The following is a 22912-nucleotide window of genomic DNA, read 5'->3' on the forward strand; positions in this document are numbered from 1 at the left end:
GGATCTTTGCCATCCCAGAAGTATATATCTTCAGGAGAGGCAATGAAAGAGACAATGTAAGCGTGTATCATCATTCCTTATCATGAAATTGTATTAAGACCTCTATTATTTTTCATTCTCTTGGATTTCCTTCATGAAACAAGGAAAGAAATGGAAGACACTGTCAACTTCCCTGAAAGGCTTAACTTGGTGCATGAATATATTCAGTGCCCTGTTTTTTAACTTGAAATATTATAGAAAACTCTTGTCTCCCTCCTGCAGAAAATGTTGGGAAGTTTACTCTATTTTCATTTTAACTTTTGCAGCACACCAAGAAGACCTCTTATAAGTAATATATATATATATATATATATATATATATATATATATGTGTGTGTGTGTGTGTGTGTGTGTGTGTGTGTGTGTGTAATCTACATAAAATGAAATCTCTGTCAGCTTAGAGTATTGAGAGATATCTGCGATTTAATCTCCAATTTGAAATGTATATAATAAAGATATATGTCCTGGGATGTTGCCATTGCAAGCAAATAAGCAAGAGACTTCCAAATGTGAACTTTGTCTCTGTCTTCTAACAGTTTTTACTGTTAAATTTTAATTCCTTGCTGACATTTAGTAAATTTTAGATTTTCAATTTTTTAATAGAAGTTTGGAATTTAGCTTTTTGACATTTTGTTCTTTCTTTAATGAGAAGTCAAAGGAAAAGACTTGGTGCTTGGTGCTAGGTGCTTTCTGGGGTAAACTGGTTTTGATATTTTTTCTTCCAACTGACTGGCTCCATGCTGAGAGGAAGGTTAAATTTTGGTAAACTCTGGGAGAATGTTTACTTTGCAAAACTAATTTTATTTTATGCTTTTTCTTTTAGGTACATAGGAAACGAAGGAGCCAGAGGGCATGGGGAGGGGAAACTGAGGAGAATATGTATATTTTTAACCTTCCTACTTTGCCCTTAAACCCCCTCCCATGAATTATATTTACAAGGAATATATTTTCTGTTAATTTAGCTGAGTACATGCTGTTCCCTCTTCTTCTCTCTTCAATATAATGTAAACACACTGAGGGCAAGAATTCTTTCTTTTTTGTCTTCTTATCTTCAATTCCAACTTGATGCTTGAGCCAAAGATGACACTAAAGGTTTTTTGCATGAATGAATCAATTCCTCAATGATTTAGTGAAAGTGCAAATCACCTGTTTAGTTGCTGTGTGAGTCAGGAAATACTCTTTGTCTTTGTAATGAGTCATCACACTTTGGTCATATTTTCTAAACTGATATTTGCCAATTTGAATTTGATTTTTTAAAAAAATTAAAGGTAGCAAAGTTAGGTAATATTGAAATAGTATGGAGTTTTAAAAGATTAACAGTTTTAGGGCTGGCATTCAGACAAATGCAATCTCTATTTGTATGGGATTTTCTTTGTTGTGATGCATATATGAGATAGAGAAGAAATAGGGAATTAAAATTGTTTGGAATAATCTGAATATTTGTTTGTTTCCCCCTGACTTACATATTTTCAAATAGTAATAATCCAATTAGGGAGAGATTACTTTCAAAGTTACTTGTAGATGAAAGAATTATAAAATAACCACAACTTAGAATTATCTGAGAATTGATTCTACTGATAGACATGACTAAACCTTTTTCAAAATTCTTCCTTTGCAGTCAAATCAGTGGAGGCCATAAAATGCAAACTGTGGCAATTGCAAAATCTACAGATCCTGGAGAAAACAATTGTCTGTGGTAAACCTCAAATGCAGTCTCCAGTACCTTAGGGATCCTCTTGCCGTTATTTAACAAATGAAGAAATTAAGCCCAGGGTGAGGAAATGACCTGCCCCAAAACATAAAATATCAATACAAGACCAGGATTAGAACCAAGCTCTCCAGCAATTTGGACATGTCTATTTCATTTTATCTCACTCAATAGACTGTAAACTCCTTCTGGGCAGCGACTGTCTTTTGCCTCTTTTTGTATCCCCCATTGCTTAGTATACTGTCTGGCACTTAGTAGACAAGTACTAAATAAATGTTTATTGAAAGAATGAATGGGAGCCGGCTAGGTGGCGCAGTGGATAAAACACTGGCCCTGGAGTCAGAAGTACCTGGGTTCAAATCCGGTCTCAGACACTTAATAATTACCTAGCTGTGTGGCCTTGGGCAAGCCACTTAACCCCGTTTGCCTTGCAAAAACCTAAAAAAAAAAAAAAAAGCATGAATAAATCTGTAAATTCCAGAGATGATCTACATGTGCTAAAAGGAAATGTATATGGGGCTGAGAGGGGAAAAATAAGTGAAGTCAAGTTAAGAAGTAGATTTTAGCTTGAAGTAGACCAGTTTTACTATGATCCATTAAAAAAATATTCATTACTTATTATTCATTATTTAATCCTCACAAGAACACTGTCAGCTAGTTGATATTATTATTCTCATTTTATAGTTGAACAAAACGAGGTAGTAGAGGTTAAGTGACTTGCCCAGGGTCATGCAACTAGCATGTATCCTAGATACATGTTCAGGTCTTTTTGAATCCAGACCCAAATTCTATCCACTGAAATTTACCTAGGAAAATAATTTTTCTGAGATTAAATTAATTATTAATGGAGCCAGGATTTCTAATATTTTGTCTTTTTAAAAATTTTTGTTTGTTTCATCATACCTTTCAAGATGTGTCTGCTGGGGGGCAGCTAGATGGCACAGTGGATAGAGCATCCACCTTGGAGTCAGGAGTATGTGGATTCAAATACGACATCAGACACTTAATAATAACCTAGCCATGTGGCCTTGGGCAAGCCACTTAACCCCATTGCCTTGGAAAAAATCTAAAAAAAAAAGATGTGACTGCTCACACACATTCTTCTAAAAATGGAGGAAGAATTTTTTAATTGTAAGTTTAAAAATGAAAAACATCTTCCTGAAAGATGTATTTTAACCATGGTCTTCTTAAAAACCCCCAACACTTTCTTTACAAGAGTATGTGTGTCAAAATGTTTCTGTATATACACAGACTCAAACAGATGTATTCTTTTAAATTGAAAGATTTACAGCTTCTCATGAATACAATCAAAAAGGGATATCTGCTTTGAATCCTACACCAAACAACTATCTATGTGATCAGACAGGTGCATTACTATTCCATGGAGTGAGGACTACTAGCACTTGGACTTCTGGGGTAAATCTTGGGGATATTCAATTAGTGTTGCAGGCTGATTACTGCTTGTAGATTGTCTTGCTTCCCTCCAATCCCAGATTAGGAATATTTGAGAGAAGGGCAAATCACAATGGAGCTGAAGGAAAAAAGAACATATAATCCTATCCCCAAATACACTTCATACCTCCACTCCCCCCCCCTCAAAAAAAACCCCCAAACATTTTATGGAAATCTGGAGGCTTGTCCCTAGAACTTCTGTTTCCATGGTCTCCTCTCTCTCTCTCTCCCCCTCTCTCTCTTTCTCCCTCCTTCTCCATCTCTCACTCCCTTTCTCTTTCTCTCCCTCTATCTCTCCCCTTCCACTCTGTCTCATCCCCATCCTCATTTCTCTGTCTGTCTCTTCCCTCTCTCTCCTCCACCCTTTTCCTCTCCCTTTCTCTCCTGTCCACCCTCCTCTTTTAGAAGGGGGTTCAGATTTGGGATTTATAGGTCAGGAAATTCCTTCTACTAATGCAAATTGAAACTGTCCATCAATTTAGAGAGTTGTCTGGGGACCCCAAGAAGTTAAGTGCTGTATCCAGGATCACACAACCAAGAGTTGTCAGAAGCAAGACTTGAAACCAGATCTTCCTGACTGTGAAGCTGATTCTTTATCCACTGCATTACTGACCTTGTTGTTCAAATGCAATACACCATCATTTCACTAGCAGTCTCTAAAACTTTGAATTTTCTCCTTCCTCATCTCTGCCTCCAGGTTTCCCTAACTTCCTTTAAATTAGTAAAAATTCTTCTATCTGTAAAAAGTCCTTTATGCTCCTTTCCTCTCACCCTATTACAAGTATTTTCCTGATGAGATTACTTTCCATTACATAGAATAATCTATCTCGCATGTACATAGTTGTTTGCACATTGTCTTCTCTATTAAAATGGGAGTTTCTAGTTGGCTGGGACTGGGTTTTTTACCCTTTAAAAATATCCCAGGGCTTAGAATAGCACCTGATAAATACTAAGTTCTTAAGAAATGTGTGTTAACTGCTTGTGACATCACACTTTCTTTCATAGTAATATTTATTTCTGGATCTAACATTGTTGACACAGAAGGCTGGAAAGACACATATATATTCAGCTAGAGCCTTATAGTATGGTTGGTGGATTCTTCTCTGTAATTCAATAAATATAAATTGAATACCTCCTACATGCTGAAAGAAATGGAATGCATGGATTGCCTAGCTTTTGTTGGGTATCTGGTGGTACAGTGGACAGAATGATGGACTTGGAGGAAGGAATCTTCACTGAAATCTGGCCACAGACATTAACTGTGATCCCAGGGAAATCTTTTTTGTATAAAAAAAACCTCTTAGAATAGTGTCTGATACTGAGTAGGCAACATGGAAATTCTTATACTTTTCCCCTTCCTTCTTCTGCATATCTTATGCCTGGCATATTTTAGGAACTTAATAAATGCTTACTGATTGATCTATCTCAGTTTCAAACCTACCTTAATCTATGTCTCTGGGATCATAAACTCATCACTGGGTCAAAGATTTAGAACTGTAATAGAACTTTAAGACTGTTCTACCATATTTTATAGATGAGGAAACTAATGCCAGAGAATTAAAATAATTCAGCTGGATAATTCAATAATAATTACAAATCATGCAAACAAATTGTTTGTCATATACACAAAACAACTCATTGATTGTATCGAATTCTCACATTTCAAATGTTCATTTTTAGTATGATTTTGACAGAGCCAGAGTATGACTTCTTCTTTTAAAAGGAATAGGAGCTGTTATTACCACACAATTAAAAAAATCTGTCTATAATAAAATGAAAAGTTAGAAAGAAGACATCACCACACTGTATTTATTTTTAAATGTCAACACATATCATCATGTCATCATGTAAAACTTGCCCAGAGAAATAAAAAAAAATTACCACAAGAATTGCTTAATGGCCCACCCCTGTTGAGTTATCCATAGAGAAAAAACATCAGCATTAGTGAGGCCCTCAGGGTTTGCAGTCTTCTCACAAAACAAGTGTGCCAGGTTATCCTGGATGACTATAAAACAGGATTTGGCAGGCCCCCAGAAAGAGTACATTTCACAATCAAGCATTTACCCTGGAGAATTCTGGGCAGGAGAATCCCAATTTGAAATGATGAATAAGAGTAGATGTAAAGAACTTAATAATCCCAGAGCAAATAATAACAACTAAGTTTTAATATAGTACCCTTTAGTCTGCAAAACATTGCATATATATTATCTCATTTGTTTCATACAACAAACTTTTCCCATAGCTTTTATTACTCCTATTTTACAGATCATGAAATTAAGGTTCATGTATGTTAAGCTATGTGATCAAGAGTCATCACAGCTAGTAGGTTCAGAGGAGAATCTGAGCCCCAATATTTGTATCCATTTTGCTATACCATTAAAGAGCTGCTGATCTTATTTAACATTTTAAGAAATGTATTAGTTTTGGATAGTCCATATATTGAACCCAGATTCTAAATTTCATTTTTTACTAGACATCATCATTTAAAACAGACACATTGATAGTCAATTCATCTGGAAGAATGAGTATAAAATTCAAATATTCCCCAAAGAATACATTATGAAATGGGAGGCAGCTAGGTGATACAGTGGATAGAGCACCAACCCTGGAATCAGGAGGACTTGAGTTCAAATTTGACCTCAGACACTTAACATTGACCAGCTGTGTGTACTTGGGCAAATCACTTAACTCTGATCACCTTGCATCTAGGGCCATCTCCAGTCCTCCTGATTCATATATGGGCACTGAACCCAGATGGTTCTGGAGAAAAAAGTGAGACTAGTGATTTAGCACATCACTTCCTCATTCAAATCCAATTCATTTGCTTGCCATGGTATCATCTCTCTAATATCATGGTCTTCTTAGAGAATAAAGGACCATCATCATCATCATCATCACATTATGACAGGAACTATTGTCTCATCTTAAAAGTACAAATCTCTGTGTTACTCTATAAGGGGAGGTTGATTTGCAAAGCAATTTCTATTGTTATGCTTATTTTGGTGTTAAGAAGTCTTATTTATTTAAGGTTTAAACTGAATTTCTACTTAAGACCACTTCCATTTTGCCCATTAGCCACTATACTTTGAATTTTTAAGCCTGGGAGAGAGAAGGATTGAAAGAGTGGTGTGGAGATTGGATCTAGGGAAGCTGGATCTTTTGGTCTTTATGTACAATCTTGAGATTGTAATACCTGCATAATCTCTCTTACTTGTTTTTTTTAGTTTGTTATTTTCCATTTAGAGATGGGAACTCTAAGAAAGTTTGGTTTAGCATGGCTAACCTGTTGCCATTGATCTCTGACTGGGGTAGGAGTCTGGTTAACTGTGTTAGGTCATGTTCCCTTCTCTGTCATTTTTATTTATTCCTGGACTTCCCCCAGTATTCAATCATCATTTTATCCATATCATTCTGCTCCCTCGAGACTCTTGGGAGTGAGACCCATCTTTACACTAGATAACTGGTGTAAGCTGATTCTTGAAATATTTAAGATGAAACCAAAAAAGAAAGGAGCATACTTAGTGTATCATTATTATTAGGGGTAATCAAAGGATGAGAAAATTTTATCCATATTTACCTAATAAGCAGGCAGATGGGTTCCAGGTTCTTCTGAAAGAAAGAATTCAGCCTTTTTCCTCATCTCTTCTAAGTTCAAGCACTTGGGTGAGTATAGAGATCCATGAGGATAAAATGATTTGTCTTCATTTCATATATTCTTGCCATTACTGATAAAGATGCATTTTTATTTACGAGCCTGATACTTTGCACTACTGGCCTTAGTCAGAAAAAACAAGAAGATACAGTCACATATTTAAATATGTGGGTTTGAACCTATAAGGAAAATTACAACTTTTTTCTTTCCCACATTTTCACTTTTACAAAATTCATTTTCATTTCAAAGGAAGGGAGAATTTCTTTAAAAAAATGTTACCCCAATCTCATTCAGTTTTATTAAAGGAATAAGGCAACTAAGATGTTTTAGAAAGCTTGAGAGTTCTGTTAATATCAACTAAAAAATCTCTGATCCCCTATACAATTAATTTGGCTATTTTTTGGCAAAATATGAAAATACTGGCATAGTTGGAATAATCATTTACTGAATAAGTGTTTTGCAACATGTACATATACATGCATTCACACACATATGTGTGCAATAACACATAAGCTTAAATTCCTATATGAATGTGAACTGTTATAATTCACAAACAGAAAATTTCTATTCCTAGTCAAAGAATTATAAATTATATTCCTGTCTTATGTAATTTCTATATATCTATATAGACTATGTTATGTTTGATTCTATATCAAATCCAAGTGTCCCAAAAATATTGAAAACTTAAGCTCTTTAAACTATTAAAGCTTAAAATTATACAAAGACTTTGCAGTAGTCTATGCATGCATATATATGATATGTTATGTGTTTTATATATGTGAATAAATAGCACATACATGTGAACATATTTTATACAAAATCAAACATGACACATCTATTGAACTATGTTATATGGAAGGAGGAAAAGATTGAAGAGCAAAATTTGTAGTCCTATGATAGGATAAGAATGAGTTTTTATAAGTTCTTTTAAAAAGTTATTTTTATTTATTTAAGACATTAGGGTTAAGTGACTTGCCCAGGGTCACACTAGTCAATTATTAAGTGTCTGAGACCAGATTTGAACTCAGGTCCTTGTCCACTGTGCCACCTAGCTTCCCCAAGAATGAGTTTTTGAGAAATTAATATTAATGGCTCATGTTTAAAAAAGCATTTTGACACATAGTGTTGTTCAGTTATTTTTCAATCATGTTTGTTTCTCTCCATGACCCTATTTGGGGTTTTCTTGGCAAAGATATTGTAGTGGTTTGGCATTTGCTTCACTAGATCATTTTACAGATGAAAAAACAAGACAACAGGGTTAAATGACTTGCACAGGGTGATAGTAAGAGTCTGAGGTCAGATTTGAACTCAGAAAGATGAGTCTTTCTGATTCTAGGCCAGGTACTCTATCCACTGGGCTACCTAGCTGCCTTTTTGACACATGGTGAGTTCATAATAAAGGTTTTCTCATGCATTCTTTCATTGATTTGCAAAAGGTTTTACATATACTTAAAGCTCACAACAACTCTGTAAGGTAAATTTCTATTTTATTTCCAATTTAGACGGGAAAACTGAAGCTCAGAGAGGTTAAGCAACCTAATCAAGAATACATGGCTAACAAATGTCTGAAATGAAACCTCAAGTCAGCTAGGTTTTATTGCTCAATTCTGCTCTGTAGATTGTACACATAGTATGGTATATAGGGAAATCTCTAACCCCAATATAAACTTGTATGGTAATTTATCCCTTATAATTTAAATATAGTCCGCAATGTGACTTTTGGAGAGGCTAGGTTGCTTTCTTCCATCTATTTCCCCCAATATTTAGCATTAACTATTATATTGAATCATCTGAGTCAAAGACCCCTAAAATTCTTGGGCTTGATCCTACTTGTGAGAAAAAGGGTTAACTTATTTCTATTATAACTCACTAACATACTAATTAATAAATGACACACTCTGATTGTAGGTGTTGCCTTTCACTACCAGACAACATTACCAGCAGACTGTACACTTTGAATTGCTTTTCTAGTAATAGAGATGGATTTGTACTAATCCTGGATTTATGTCAGGTTCTTCTTTTGCCCAAAGGTAGACAATTGTGAAAGGTTGGGTTTTGAGGATGCCATAGTAATAGACAGATCATTACTGACCCAGAAGCCTGACTTTCATCTTATTAGCACCACCCTCTCTCTAACCAATTGTGCTTTCTGGTACAGACTTTATTTAGTAGTTTCACTTTAGCGGTCTATAAGGAAGCAGGAATCTGACCTAAAGTGAACATTTTATTCACTTCTTATGGGCAGTCTCATGATCACTATGTGGATAGTATATTGTTTCTTTAAATAAATTGCCAAACTAGACCTGTGATTTTTATAAATATGGGGAATTATCAGTAAAGAAACTCTCTATCTAACTTAAAGGTCTTAGAGTATAGCCTGGAGGTTGAATGATTTGCTCAGGGTCATTTGGCTTATATGAATCCCAAAGTGAACTTGAGTCCATGCCTTATCTGTAACCGCTATTCCATACTGTCTCTGGGTTTGGGGTATGACAGCACAATGTAAATTTTCTTTGGTAGTACTACACAGATATTTTGCAGGGCAGGATGGAGAGATCAATGGTGGGATAATCAATCATAAGGAGGAGTATAGGTAGGAGGTTCATCAAGAAAGTTCCTTTTGCATCAGGAGGTTACACTGAAAATTATACCCTGATATTCATATTAATCACAAAATATTAGTGAAATCAAATATAGTTATCTTGCATTAAAAATGAACCTCTTCAGGGACAGATTACTTCAGAATCCTAGTCAAAGGCTTTTAAAAAAATGATTTTTGTTTACTTTCCATCCACTTTTTTAGACCCAAAGTTGAAGTCAAAAGTGGTAGGTTAAAAATAAAAGGACACACATCTCTAGGGCCATCAAAGTGTTTTTATTGAAGTTTTTCTTATGCATAAGTCTCAACATGTTACTTTCCAACAATCCACAGGAAATCAAAGCACTGGTAAAAGATAGTGTTAAGCATGAATAAATAACTTGGAATCCTAAGTAGGTATATCAAGGAAGGAGGAAGAGATTTATTAATTTACATATCTGAATGTCATTACTCAGGTACAAAATAACATGCTTTATTGAAATTAATAAGGAACCTCTTATTCTTTAGTAAAGGTCATTTCTAGTTGTTTTCTTCCAACTGCTTCTACAAATATATAGATAAGACAAATTCAGTAAATCCAGTCTATAAAAGAAATAGGGGACCCATCTTTGAGAAAATAATGATAATCAAGGACACTGCTTTTTTTGTGTAAGCTCCAATTTTATTTTATTTTAGATTTTAGATTTATATGAATGTGACACACTGGTTTTTTTAGTTGATACATTTAAATAATGGAGTCTAGCACATAAAATGCACTCAAATGTTCATTGACTGACAAAAAAGTAAAGTCAAATTTGACCTACAAGAAAGATAATCTATGTCATCTCTAACAAAAGCATATCAACCCTCTGTGTACTGTAGACAGATACCCCTCCTTCTTTTCTCTCCTCCCTGCCCAAAGTGGGAGGGAAGTTTAGTCTCCATAAACAATTCAATCTTTGGCCACTCTTCTGAGCCTGCCAACCAGGTTGCCAATTTTGATGTGGACACCTGTCTATTTGGAACTGGATTGAAGTCAGCAACTCATTTCCTAGAAACCATCAAACACCCTGTCAGCGAACAACAGCTCTTAGTTAACTACAATCTGGGAGAGATATGAACTGGTCACATTGATAGCCAATTACCAATCCCCTGAGCCATTCTATTCTCACATTATTGATGAAAGTTTTTGATTCTTTTATGAAAATTTAGTTTAAGAAGGGTTATCATTTAATAATATTGCTAACAGGATGCAAAAAAAAGTTTAATTTCTCTTATGTTGTTGGTTGCTAAAACTTGTGGTATTGAGCAGCAGAGGGAGAATTTGCCAAAAACAAGTTTGTGATCAATGTCTTTTAATATCCAATAATTTTTAAAGATATCATTATTCCCTCAATAAATATAATTTTTAAAAAATCACTTGCATTCTGGGAAATCTGTTCGTATCACAGGGTGAGGAGTAGAAAGCATTTCACACAAAAACAAATAAAATATCTATTGTGCAAAATTTCTGTGCTAATCTTACTCTTTCATTTTTATAGGAATTGCAAAAGAAAAAAATTTTCCCAAAGAATTTCCTATTCAAGGGTTGTACAGTCTGCAAATTTTACAATTTGTAGAATGGGTATATGTTTAAGATGAGTGATTTTTGTTATTTGTGGATCAAATATGAGAGTTGGAGTGAACCTAGCAGGAAGATGGGCTATAGTGTTAGGAGTTCTTGCTCCTGAAGATCTCAGAGTCTAGTGTAGGTCTGATATTGTTATGAGGGTGATGGCAGAGCCCTGTAACAATATGTGTCTGTTGGACATGTCTTCTGGGTTGTCACGTTCAATTTGCACATGACCTCCTGGCCAAAAAATGGGAAAGAAGTGGTAGAATGTGGGACTGAAAGCTTATATTATTGCTTTGACAGCTTCACTCATCTAGAAGTAATGCAAAATGCAATTTATATTTATACTCTCTGACCTTCTGCACAGAGAGGGAAACTATCTAATGATGGGCCAGGATAGTAGAGGAAGAAACAGATCTCAATACAGCTGGAATCTGTCTACATTTTTTGCTTTTCAACCATTCAATTACAGTCAAAAGATAAATGAAACATGAAGAGTGCATTGGTTAGGTAGTGACACAATTATTTTATAGTGACTAGGTTCTGGCTTTGAGTCTTGGCAAAGGTGGCCATACGGGCCTTACTTCACTAGATACAGATAATCCGTCTGTTCCCACTGGACAAAAGCCCTCTGCTTGTAGGTGTGTCATTATGCCCATCAGAGAAGAAAAAAGACACCAGTGAGTCAGTAACACTCTTGCTATGCATTTGGATATTCTTGAGAGAGGCTAACACTCTAATCCTATTAACCAAGATAAATCAAGTCAGGCCTAGTTGTAGCGGGGGCATTATTCACTTTTGAGCAGAAATAGGCTGTGGGCAGAAAGCACCATTTTCTTTTGTGCATCAGGAAATTTACTGGCTTTCATATGTCCCGAAATAGCTTCATTTTGAATAAAACCTACAAGCCAACTGTGGAGAATGGGGATATAATTGTCAGGATCCTCAAATATGTCCTGACTATTTCTGAACAGTGTTTAAAATGAATGCCATTTCCAGTAACTACAGCATCATGGTTTCTACAAAAGTAGGACAGATAGGGGGGAAAAGATTCCATTTTTACAAGAGATTAAAAAGCAAGACAGTAATAATCACCATCTCCATAAAAGCAGCACCTGCAAAAATGGTAATAAAGTATCATTTTTAAAGTGAACATTAAATGTGGACGTAAAGAGCCTTATTTGAGATACTTATAGCAACTTCAAGAAATAAAGCTAAAGGAAAAAGAAGAAAAAATAGACAGGGGATTATAATAAACAATGTCATGTAATGTTCCTAGAACAATTGCTTAAAACAGAAACCTGATTTCTAGGTCTTTATTTTTTTTAATCATTTTTTTTCCTTTTAAAAGTTTTGTTCTTTGCAGACTTAGATTCTCTAACTTTCTTAATGTTTTCTTATATATTATACTTCATTGTTTCAGAAATATCTTTTAATTAAGGAAGATAGGATTATATATATTTTAATTGAAAGTGAATTTACAGAGCAAAATATCAATTCGAACCTTCTCTGAAATCACCCTCTTACTTTTTGATTTGTCTTCTACAATAGCACATGACTTACAACATCAAGTCCTTGTTTCCTCAAACACTGTGGTTCAATGAGTGCTTGTCGATTTTTCTGGAATTCCTCTGGGGTAGAGAAGAGAGTGTGGTTAGAGTATTAACAGCGATTAAAAACAGTCCCAACCCACCACCCCCTCTGCACTCAGAGTTGCAGTATGTGTGTGTAAGGGGGTGGGGGTGGGAGGTAGGTCTGTGGGCTTGTGTGAATGTGAGGGAGGGGAGAAGGGGGAGAGTTAGAGCACAATCGATCTTGAACCTTGCTATTGGTGCACATGGCTAAGTCAATATTCATCTCTCCTAGGGGTTCCCCTGTAAAGGAAACCTGCTTTGTGGGCCCTGAGAAAAGACACGGGCACCATGCAAAGAGAGCAAGACTCATGCATGTCTGCTTATTTCTTACTTAGGAAATCCTAAACAAACACACGTGAACAAGAAGATGGATTTCCAACTCCTCCAAAAACCTGCAGCTTTGGAAACCTAGGAGACCCTCCACCCTCAAACTTCTCAATGCTGGTGATCCCCACCATTGAACAGGGAGCTCAGTGAATACATTTATAAACACTGCAGCAAAATCATTTCATTAGGAGGAAAGTTTGGAAGCATTTTCATTTTTAGCATGTAAGGACTTTTTAAAATACAAACAAAAGACAAACATTACCATTGGGAAAGTCAGCTCCAGGGAGGTTTCTGTTTTGGTTTTAGTATCTTTCCCCTGTCTTTAATCCCACCACCCTGCCCCTTACCTGCCCTTATAATCCCTTTGGCATGTGCTGGTGACATCACACAGCCATCAGCTCCAGCCCCTTCCCTTATAACTGTCATTAACTGTTGCAAGTAAATGAAAAATGACTGGGAGACTCTCTGGCTCCCACCAGTGACCTTGGGTATTATTAGAATGACCTCCCTTTGGCTTGACCAAAAAAAGGATCTTTCTGTGTACATCATCCCAGAGCCGGGGTTACAGGAGTGTAGTTTGGTTACTTGCCAATCAGGAGAAAAGAGAAAGCACTAAAGGATAAAGAACAGATATTGTGCAAAGAAAAGCTTATATAAAAATACTCAAGAGGAGACCAAACTTGAACAATCGAGCTAAAGCTGAGGGATAATTCTAACTTGTTATCTCCATATTACCCCAATTTTTGGTGCTGGGAGTGGGAAGAGAGAGGGTAACTCTCTTTATTAACCTTCCACATCCAGGAAAGGTGAAAACAATTAGAGCACAATTCATGGGATCAGAGATCTAGAACTGAAAGGACCCTTAGAGGTCATTCAGCTTAACCCTCCTCATTTTGCAGATGAGGAAACTGAGGCCCAGGGATGGTAATCGTGCTGACAAATGTCACACAAGTGGTAATAATCACAAGTAAGATTGTCTAAGTTTTTTGACTCCAGAGCTAGGACAAATCTTAGCACACTGAAAAAATGTTATTCTGTATTTACACATAATTAAGAATTTACACAAGTGACCTGAGAATACTTGCTGCTGTCTCATCTCCCAAGTCCATGTACTTAGTCACTCCTAATTTTCAATAAAACTTTTATTATTAGGTTCCATGAAAGTGAAACCTATATTTCTTACAAGGTCAATTTGATTTGGTGTTGAAAACCTTCCCACTCTTGCTTTAAGACAGGGAAGAAACACGGTGTAGGACCAAGTTTCTTGTGATTAAATAGAGTTGTCTTGACCGAGGAAACTTTTATCCTTCCCCCCACCCCCACCCCAGGGAGTTTGATGTCCAACTGATCTGTGGAAAAGCGGCGGCGGGGGGAGTGGGGGGTGGATTTAGGGGACAGGAAGAGGAAAGCCAGCAAAGGTTTTCCTCTAGGAGTCCAGTGTCTTTCTTTCGTGAGGGTTTGTTTTTGTTTAGAGTTTTTCAAAATAACTCCAATTTGGCAACGCCTCCTAAGCCTGGTTGAAAAGGATGCTGCAGGTCACCGCACCCAACCAAACCCTTTCCTAGACACCCCTGGTGTTTGTGCTGGCCAATGGTTACGAAATAGTTAAAACCTGGAGACAGACAAAAGAGAGTCTCAGAACGCAGCCCGGCTCCTTTTCTCTTCTGTCAGTTGGAAATAGAACTGATGCCCTCTGGACTTTAACTCCCGACAAAAAGGGCATTTTATTACAGGTTATGACAAGTTGCAGAGAGACACGGAGAACTCAATAAGAAGAAACGGCAAGTGGAATCAAAAATGCTCTAGATGTTTTGAAGACAGAGCGAAGATGACTTCAAATGATAGGTGTTAGCAGAATTCTTGATATAATCAGTAGTCTTGGGCAGGATTTGAAACATTGCTTCTTCAGCAATGCAGGAGAAGGGGGGCATGATGTAAGGGGGGTCATTGGGTTTGTAGGGGCTGCCTCCCAGTGCACTGTCTGCCTGCCTCCTCCTCCTCCCTCTCTAATCAGATCAGGATCCCTGGGCATACGTCAGTATTCATATCACCATCTCTTCACAAAGTACTGAAACAATTGGAGCGCACTCGACCTGTGGGCAACTCTTTTCGAGGAATAAGCTTTTTAAAAAAATACACAAGATGTAATGTTGGTATGTTTTAAGTTCTCCTCAGAAAATTGGACCTCTAAGTGGCCAAATATCTTTCTGGATTTCTGTACAACATATAATGAATATATATATGAGATGTATACCTCTGTGCAGCACTGTATGTATAGAGATACATCTATATATCCTTTCCTGGAGTCACTTTTATTCTTACAATTTTCATTTTGCTCCTCTCACAGTGTCTGTCACCTAATTAAAACATGGGGGAAAAAATCATGCCAAAGATTTGCTCTACGTGTCAGCTAAGAGATAGCTCTCTCTCTCTGTCTCTATGGTGGTTTCTATATAAGCAAACTTCGCAGGTGTAACACTGAGTCTAACAGCTGCTCAGGGACACTTCAACCATCTGATTTTGCAGGGGACGGATAACATCCTAATTCGGTCTGGCAGCTTTTCAAGTGTATTTCATCGGCGATCGCCAGTGGAAAAATACTTAAGAGTCTCTTACTGCTCAGACCTGCATAGTACTCGTCCTTCGCTGAACCTGGGGGGTGGGGGTGGGGTGGAGGGGGGGGTGGATGGTGGGCGGAGGCAGGGGTGGGGTGGGCGAAACCTGAACAAAACTCTTGACAACAAGAAGTCTGGGCTACGACCAGTTTTTAAAGTCAGTCTTCCGAGGACAACTTTACTTTGCCACAGATAACTGGAAATGACTTGGCTCGACAGGGAGGGGCGGGGCGGGGCGGGGCAGGACGGGGCGGGGAGACAGGACAACTTTATTTCCTTTTTTTTTTTTAAGAAAAAAGAAATAATACTTTTATGTAATTTCCATTCCTACTAACACCAAGGGGGGGGGTTACTTGAGAAATGCAAAACCACGCAAGTAAGGTTTCCTTGCAAAAAAAAAAGTTTCTTAATAGGAGTCATATTTTATTTTAAGACAGCAACCACTTTATTTCAACCACATTATGTTTGGAAAGTGACTTTCTCCGCCGATATTCTAGAGATTATAAGTATTACCTTTTTATTTCTCTTTCTTCTCCCCTTGTATCTTCCTCTTTCTCACTTTGCTTTTTTCAAATTTTATCAACTGGGCGAGAAAGACATAATTTTACAACTATGATCACAATTGAGATAGAATGATTTCTATCTCGACTAAAAAGAGCACCGTATTTAATAACTTGTTAAAAGTTGTCAGCTCGTTTGTTTCATTACAAAAAAGTAGCATTGCAAAGAAATTTTGATCAGTGGTTTGAGTTTAACTATGTGAAAATATACCTCAGAATATAGATTGTTCCCCTACTCTCTCCACCTCCCTCTGCAACCCAATTCACCCTGCCCGTTTATACGTGGTCCTTTGAAACGTAAATTATTATTGGTATTTTAAAATTGTCTGAGGAATTTCTCTCGACATTACTATTTAATTTTAATGTAAGATGTGCCAGTTATCTAGGATTTCATCAGCTTCATTACTGATGCCAAGTTACTTTTTAATGTAGTTTTGTCAGAAACCAAAAATGGAATGTCATTCAAAGGCATAAATTGAAATTGGTTCATTTGATATTAGAGCAATAGCCTAGAATATTTCAGATCCGAAGACAGTGCTTTTGCACATAGTAGGTGCTTAATGAATGTTTATTGAACCGATTTTGAATTCCTACTTTCTGCGCTACTAGATGCTTGGGAAAAATTGCATTAAAATCAAAGTGGAACAATGCCCACCAGTTGTTGCTTTTCTAATCACTTAAAAAAAAACCTCCTCCTTTATAGCACTGCAATCCCAAAATGAAAGAGGAGAGAAAAACTATTGCATGTTCTCTGATCATACAAGTCAGAAGGTTATGCTTTTCGTTTTAATAAACATTTTAAAGATAAAATTATGCCCTCGGAAAGTTTGTTTGTTTTTTTTTTTTGCTTTTTTTTTGAGGGGGAAAGAGTTCAAACTCTTGCCGGAATTGTGAAAGTTAGAAAGCTGTTTTTCAGGATACAAACACAAATAAGAGCTTTGAAGCAAAAAAGGAATACAAAATGAAAATAAGGAATATCTAAAGACACATTAATTTAAGATGGAAATCTAAAAGTAAAATATTTCTCTTTTAAAAAAGGAGACAGAAAGAGAAGGAAATATAAACGAATTAAGTTTTCTTGCAAAATTTATGATACTTGGTTTCCTTTAGATTGAAGATCTTGAAATAACAAGAAATCTAACTCTTTTTATCCCTCCCCTCTCTCCCATGTCCATATAAAAGGATCTGAGAGCAAATAAATGATAGCTACGCACAGGTTAGCAGACAAACAAAAATAGTTTAATTTTTTCTTTCTGGAATCCAACTATATATAATATAAGGTTCATCCTTCATTATCTTTCTTGAATGTGCTTCATACTACAAATGATCCCAACACCTCCTCTTTTGCCTTCCTTCTCTTTTTTTCCTGTGTACTGTGAGATGTTGGGGGCTAAAGGAAATTATGCATATCACAAGTTCACTGGTCCCCTCCTCTAGCTTCCCTCAGAATAAAAGACAAGGAAGGATCTAGAGATAGAGTCAGGAAACACGTAAAGGAGGCACTAGTTGACGAGTATTGGTAAAAAACACTAAAGGTCGGGAAAGAAGTTCAATCTATAAGGGAAATGTTGATGGTGAAGTTATGCTATGTCAAAGGATGCGAACAGAGTTAATCAGTGAATAGAACATTCAAATAAGGAAGGAAAGTGAAAATAAAAAGAGACAAAGTTCTTTTGAAGGGTAAATGAAAATAGGAAAAATATCTTTAGTCTGGAAATTTGTTGGGCTGCTAAAAAGAATTGAACTGAGAGAATGAGTGGAGGGGAGGGAGGGAGGGAGGGAGAGAGAGAGAGAGAGAGAGAGAGAGAGAGAGAGAGAGGAATTCTGACACTCTGAGACTCTGAGATCCGGGTATAGTCCCTTTGTAAGAAAAGCGGGGGTGTCTCTCTCTCTTCATGGGTTTCCTGCCTTCTGAGCCCTTGGATAATAAACTCAAGTGGCCGCCCGTCAGTCCCTGTCCATCTTCTTTAGCAAACTTGACATAGTGGAAGAAATATGACATGTGAATTATTAAAGAGGAGCCAGTTGACTTCTAACCCTTGTTGCTTTTCTCAGACCCCATTACCTGAGAATTTATATAGCAATATACTGCAAGAATTACAGTGTGTCCAAGTCAAGGAGGAAGAGATGAGAAAAAGAAACTGGAGTTTTACGAAAATATCAAGGAAAAGCTCTGTGTTTCACCTTAGCATTTATACCACTCAAAGGGATGGATAATATGTTACAGAAAACAAACCATTCCTCCTAAGAAGTGGATCAATTCTCCACAGGGGACCAGAGAATAAAACCTGGACTGAATTTAAAAGGACCACCACCACTTTTTAGACCTCCCCCATCCAGATCCTTTAAATGCAAAGCTTTTACGTTTTATTTTGTGTTTCTTTATCCTAAACTTGAATAATATAATTATTGCATTTTCAGGAGACAGACAACTTTTAAATATAAGCAATGATCTTGGTCATGTAAAGTGTCATTGCATACATCTTCTTTTCATAGAAGTCTCATTTGGCTTGCCCAATTGTCATCTTTTTTTCAAATGAGAAGAAACATTTAGGATGTACTGTTAGAAATAGATCAAAGAGCTTCTCTAAGTTATTGTCACCTTAAACTTTAGAAAATAAGCAAAGTTTAGAGATTCAAAACTTTGTCAAATCTGCAATTATCTTACAGACATTCAGACAAAAGTTTCTTTGTGCTAATTTAGCTGCTATTATCCTGAGGGGTCGAAGAACTCGACAGCTGTTGTGAGAGTAAAGTAGAAAGGAACATCTTTACATTTAAAGCTTTTTGCCTCCCTTCTTTTAAAATGAACATTAGGAAAGCTATGGTCAAAATTATGATTATTCTTATTGCCTCTGTTGTTACTATTATTACTATTATTATTATTATTATTATTATTCCTTTGGGCATAGATTTGGATATTTCCTTGCCAAACCAAATGTAATAATTGAATCTCTCCCAAATCTAAGTGATAGAGCAGTCAGAAATGACTCCATCTGACAGAAGAGCCATGAGGCAAGTGATGGATACTATTGTCCAAATTTGACCCTCCATTAACACCACCTATCAGCATCTGTATTCTGTCATCAATTCCCATCCCAGAGCCAAGAGGGGTGACTCTAATATTCTAAGCACATTGAAGGCTTCCATGCTGAGCTCAACCCTGCATCAACTAAATGGGTGGAGAGGGTGACCTAAACCTTGCTCTCTCTATCTCAACTCGCCTTATTACCCCTCTCCAGTCCTATTGTTTTGCAGGTGCTTGCAATTTGCTCCTTATCTCTCCTATGTTTATGAGGGCTTTTTATTAATAACAAAAGGAGAAATGTTATTAATATTAATTAACAAAATAAAATGAAGCAGTTTTGGGAATCCACCAAATGAATAATCTCATCGTCTAATTGAGTTGAAGAGAAAGGGGGGGGAGGGTGGAGAAACAGATGACCTACTGGGTGACAGGCACAGGTTGGAAGGGTGACATTTTATTGTAAGCCTCCCAATGAAAGGAAGAAAAGGAAAGGACCAGTCAATTTAATGCAGGGACCAAGAGTGCAAGAGTGTTGCTAAGAGACAGAGATGCTGCTAAAGTTCTATCAGAAGCTGTACTCTGACCTTATGCAAATAGAGGCTTCCAACTCTTTGTGGAAAGGCTGAAAATTCCACCCACTGTGTCACCAATACCTGGCATAGAGCCTTTTATTCAAATGTTCTCTAAAAACACACACACAGAGGATGTGACAAAGCATGACACATTTAAGGCTGTAAAGAAAAACAGAGAAAATGGGAAAAACAGATCTTAGTGTGGAAATGTCACCCTTCCATACCTTCTGGGACTGTCATTTTCCCTTTACAGAAAAAGTAACCCAAAGACTCCTAAATTGCCCTCTCCTTGCGTGAATACAAGCTTATTAAGACTCTGGAGTAAAGCTAAAAGTACTGTCATTAATTATATACGCCAGGGAAGCTGGAGATGGGGAAGCACGAGGAAGGGAGGGTAGAGGTGGGAGGGGGTCAGGGGTGGAGAGAGCTAAGAGAGATTATATCACACGCCTTTTTTGAAAAAAAAAAGACTATTCTTCTCCTGTTTATCGGGGGAAATGTTGTGGGCCTGCTCCTCTGGAACCTGGACAACTTTAAAAGTTTCTGAATAGAGGGTGAGCACCTGTCAAGCAGAGGACCAGAGGAGATTTAGAGGATAGGAACTGATAGAGAGGAGGGCACCTTGGGAGTAGAGCTTGGGATCTTCACTAGCATCCAGGTGTAGGGTCGATGTAGGGACCATAGGGAGATGGAGCCCTTCTCCCTAGGAATACCCAGACAAGCTTGAGACAAGCGATCCCACAACTTAGTTCCAGTCCACTCTCCAATGGAGAAATTGTTCAGAATGTGTCCCAGGTAGAGTGAGCGCATCAAGCCAGACACACCTGTCATTTCTCAATTTCGAGAGCATACCCATTTAACTTCATTTTCTTCCATTCATTTAACTAAAAGTTAACTCATTCGTTAAAAAAAAAAACAGAACATCACTCATCGATCTAGGAAATCGTTTCAGATTCTTGAATGCCAGTCCCCAGAGGTAGGGTTTGTACCCATTGCTTTCTAGGTTGAGGTGAGTTCAAAGATCCAGAGTCCAGAGAGCTACACTTTAAAGCACCTCCTAACTAGACCAGTCACACACACACACACACACACACACACACACACACACACACACACACACAACCTAATAAGCGAACTTCTGCTCGAAGTCCCTCTTCACTATGTTCTTTGACATTTCTTTCATTTTCTTGGGCTGTCTTGCAATTCCGCCGACTTGATTTCAAATGAAATTGGAGCTCAATTCGTTTTTCTCACAGGTCCTTCTGGGGTCTAGAGATACAGCAGGAATAAGTTGAGACCTCTAGGAGGGTTGAAATAGCAAAGGGACAAATTGACCGTTAACACTTAATCTTTTTTTTTTTGTTTTTAACTTTTTCTTTAATCACCACACTTAAAGTCTATTTTGTCACACCTCTTCTGCTTTCACACCTTGAGATATTAGGCAAATTTTCCAAATCATGCCTCTGTGCAGAAATCTTTTCAAGGCCACACTTTTCAATCTGACTTTTGCAGTCAGTTGTGATGTGGAGATGCAGTTAGAAATGAAGAAAACCTTTCCTATCAGAGATCAGGGAGAAAAAACCCCCCAACAAACCATAACCAATCTGTTTCACTAGTCAGGCTAAGGCTTCACTTTTCTTCTTCTAACTCTTTCCCCCTCCTACCCCACAGGTAGACAAAACTAAAAAAACTAAACTAAACTAAACTTATTGGAAAATTAATTGTAATGACAGGAGTGGGTTTTTTTTAAAACCACTCTATTTCATTTCTTTGGATCTCAACAGTGAAAAAAAGGATCCCTAGGCAGAAGAGTTTCTCACTCTTATTAATATGCACAAATAAATATATTTAAGGACTTTCGGTGGGGGGGGAGATTTAAAAGTGTTTTGTAGTGATGAACTTCCTAGGGCAACTTGTCTATTGGATTTCTTCTCTCTCTCTCTCTCTCTCTCTCTCTCTCTTATGGCAGGACTTTTCATAATGTGCACAATACTATTAAAATTTCATATTAGCAGTGTGTATGGTGAACTTTGTAATGGGAAATTCAATAGCTGCTGTAAATATTAATGGAATATGAAATGAAGCCACAGCCTCCATGTAGTCCTGACAGTAAAACGGAGTGAACATGTGGCGGCCCTGGGGCAAGAGAGGCCCTTCCTCTTGTCTCTCGAGCTTTATTACATTAGCCCCAGCCTCTGCGAACAGTTCGGAGCTCTGAAGCTTAAGTTCACCGGTCACCCATGACAAATGTCCCCGTGTCGAGCCAAACCAGACCCTCCCGGTCCTGCTATTACATCTGCCCAACAAGCCCCTGGAGAGTGCTTCAGGGTGTCGGTTTCAGGTAAAGAGCTCTTGAGCGAAACTTCTCTAACCAGATTACAGGAGAGGGAGGGAGCGACTCAACTACCTCAGGACATTTTAGTTGCAGCTGCACAGGACAGTGGGCAAAGTGGGGGACAGGCTGTCACCTCTTCAACCCTCACTGAAGCCAAAATCCCACGTCCTTGCATTGATTGTCCCGATCGCTATGACTTGTTTGAAAATCCTAATAAGGATTCTCTGTCTCTGTTTCTATCTCTCTGCATCTGTCTTTGTCTTTCTGTCTCTCCGTGTCTCTCTGTCTCTCTCCCTTCTCCTTCCTTCAATTTCTGTTTTTCTACCTGTCTTTCTATGCCTCTCAGTGTCTCTGTCTGGGTTTCTGTGTGTCTTTGTCTTTCTATCTGTGTGTCTGTCTTTCCTTCCCTCCCTCTCCTTCTCCCAATGTCAGTCTGAAGAGAGGGAGAGGAGGAGAGGCAACTCTAGAAATGAGTCACTCCCACCAAACCTCCGGCCACTCTAGTAGCCTTTTCATTTCAGACCAGGGAGTCCTAGAACCAACTCTCTTCAAAGTTTTTTTAGGTCTTTCCTCAGTGATCTGGAAGCACCAAAGTACCAGGGAATGAACAGTGAGAAACTCTGCATACCAGTCTGGGGACTGGTACTAGCATTGATCGTGAAGGGGGTGGGGAGGGGAGGGGAAGACCCTAGACCGGAACATTGCCTCAAGATCTATTATGGACATCCTTTCTAAAGACCTTATTCTTGGTCCCTCGGGTTCGAGATCTCAAGCGTAGAACCCTCTGACGTAGTAGCCAA

General features: G+C 37.6%; 2 long non-coding RNA genes across 2 annotated transcripts in view; both read left to right on the forward strand.

Moving 5' to 3' along the window:
* Nucleotides 1–12822, forward strand: part of LOC141521530 (uncharacterized) — a 45556-nt gene extending 32734 nt beyond the window's left edge. The window contains exon 3 of the long non-coding RNA XR_012477996.1: nt 1658–12822. This is a non-coding gene — a long non-coding RNA (uncharacterized LOC141521530). The remainder of the gene's footprint in view (nt 1–1657) is intronic.
* The window catches only part of LOC141521531 (uncharacterized), a 159423-nt gene that overhangs the window by 48985 nt on the left and 87526 nt on the right, over nt 1–22912 (forward strand). The gene's annotated exons all lie outside the window — the stretch shown is intronic.

The sequence above is a fragment of the Macrotis lagotis genome, chromosome 4 (assembly GCF_037893015.1).
Source record: "Macrotis lagotis isolate mMagLag1 chromosome 4, bilby.v1.9.chrom.fasta, whole genome shotgun sequence".
In the NCBI taxonomy this organism is placed as follows: Eukaryota; Metazoa; Chordata; class Mammalia; order Peramelemorphia; family Peramelidae; genus Macrotis; species Macrotis lagotis.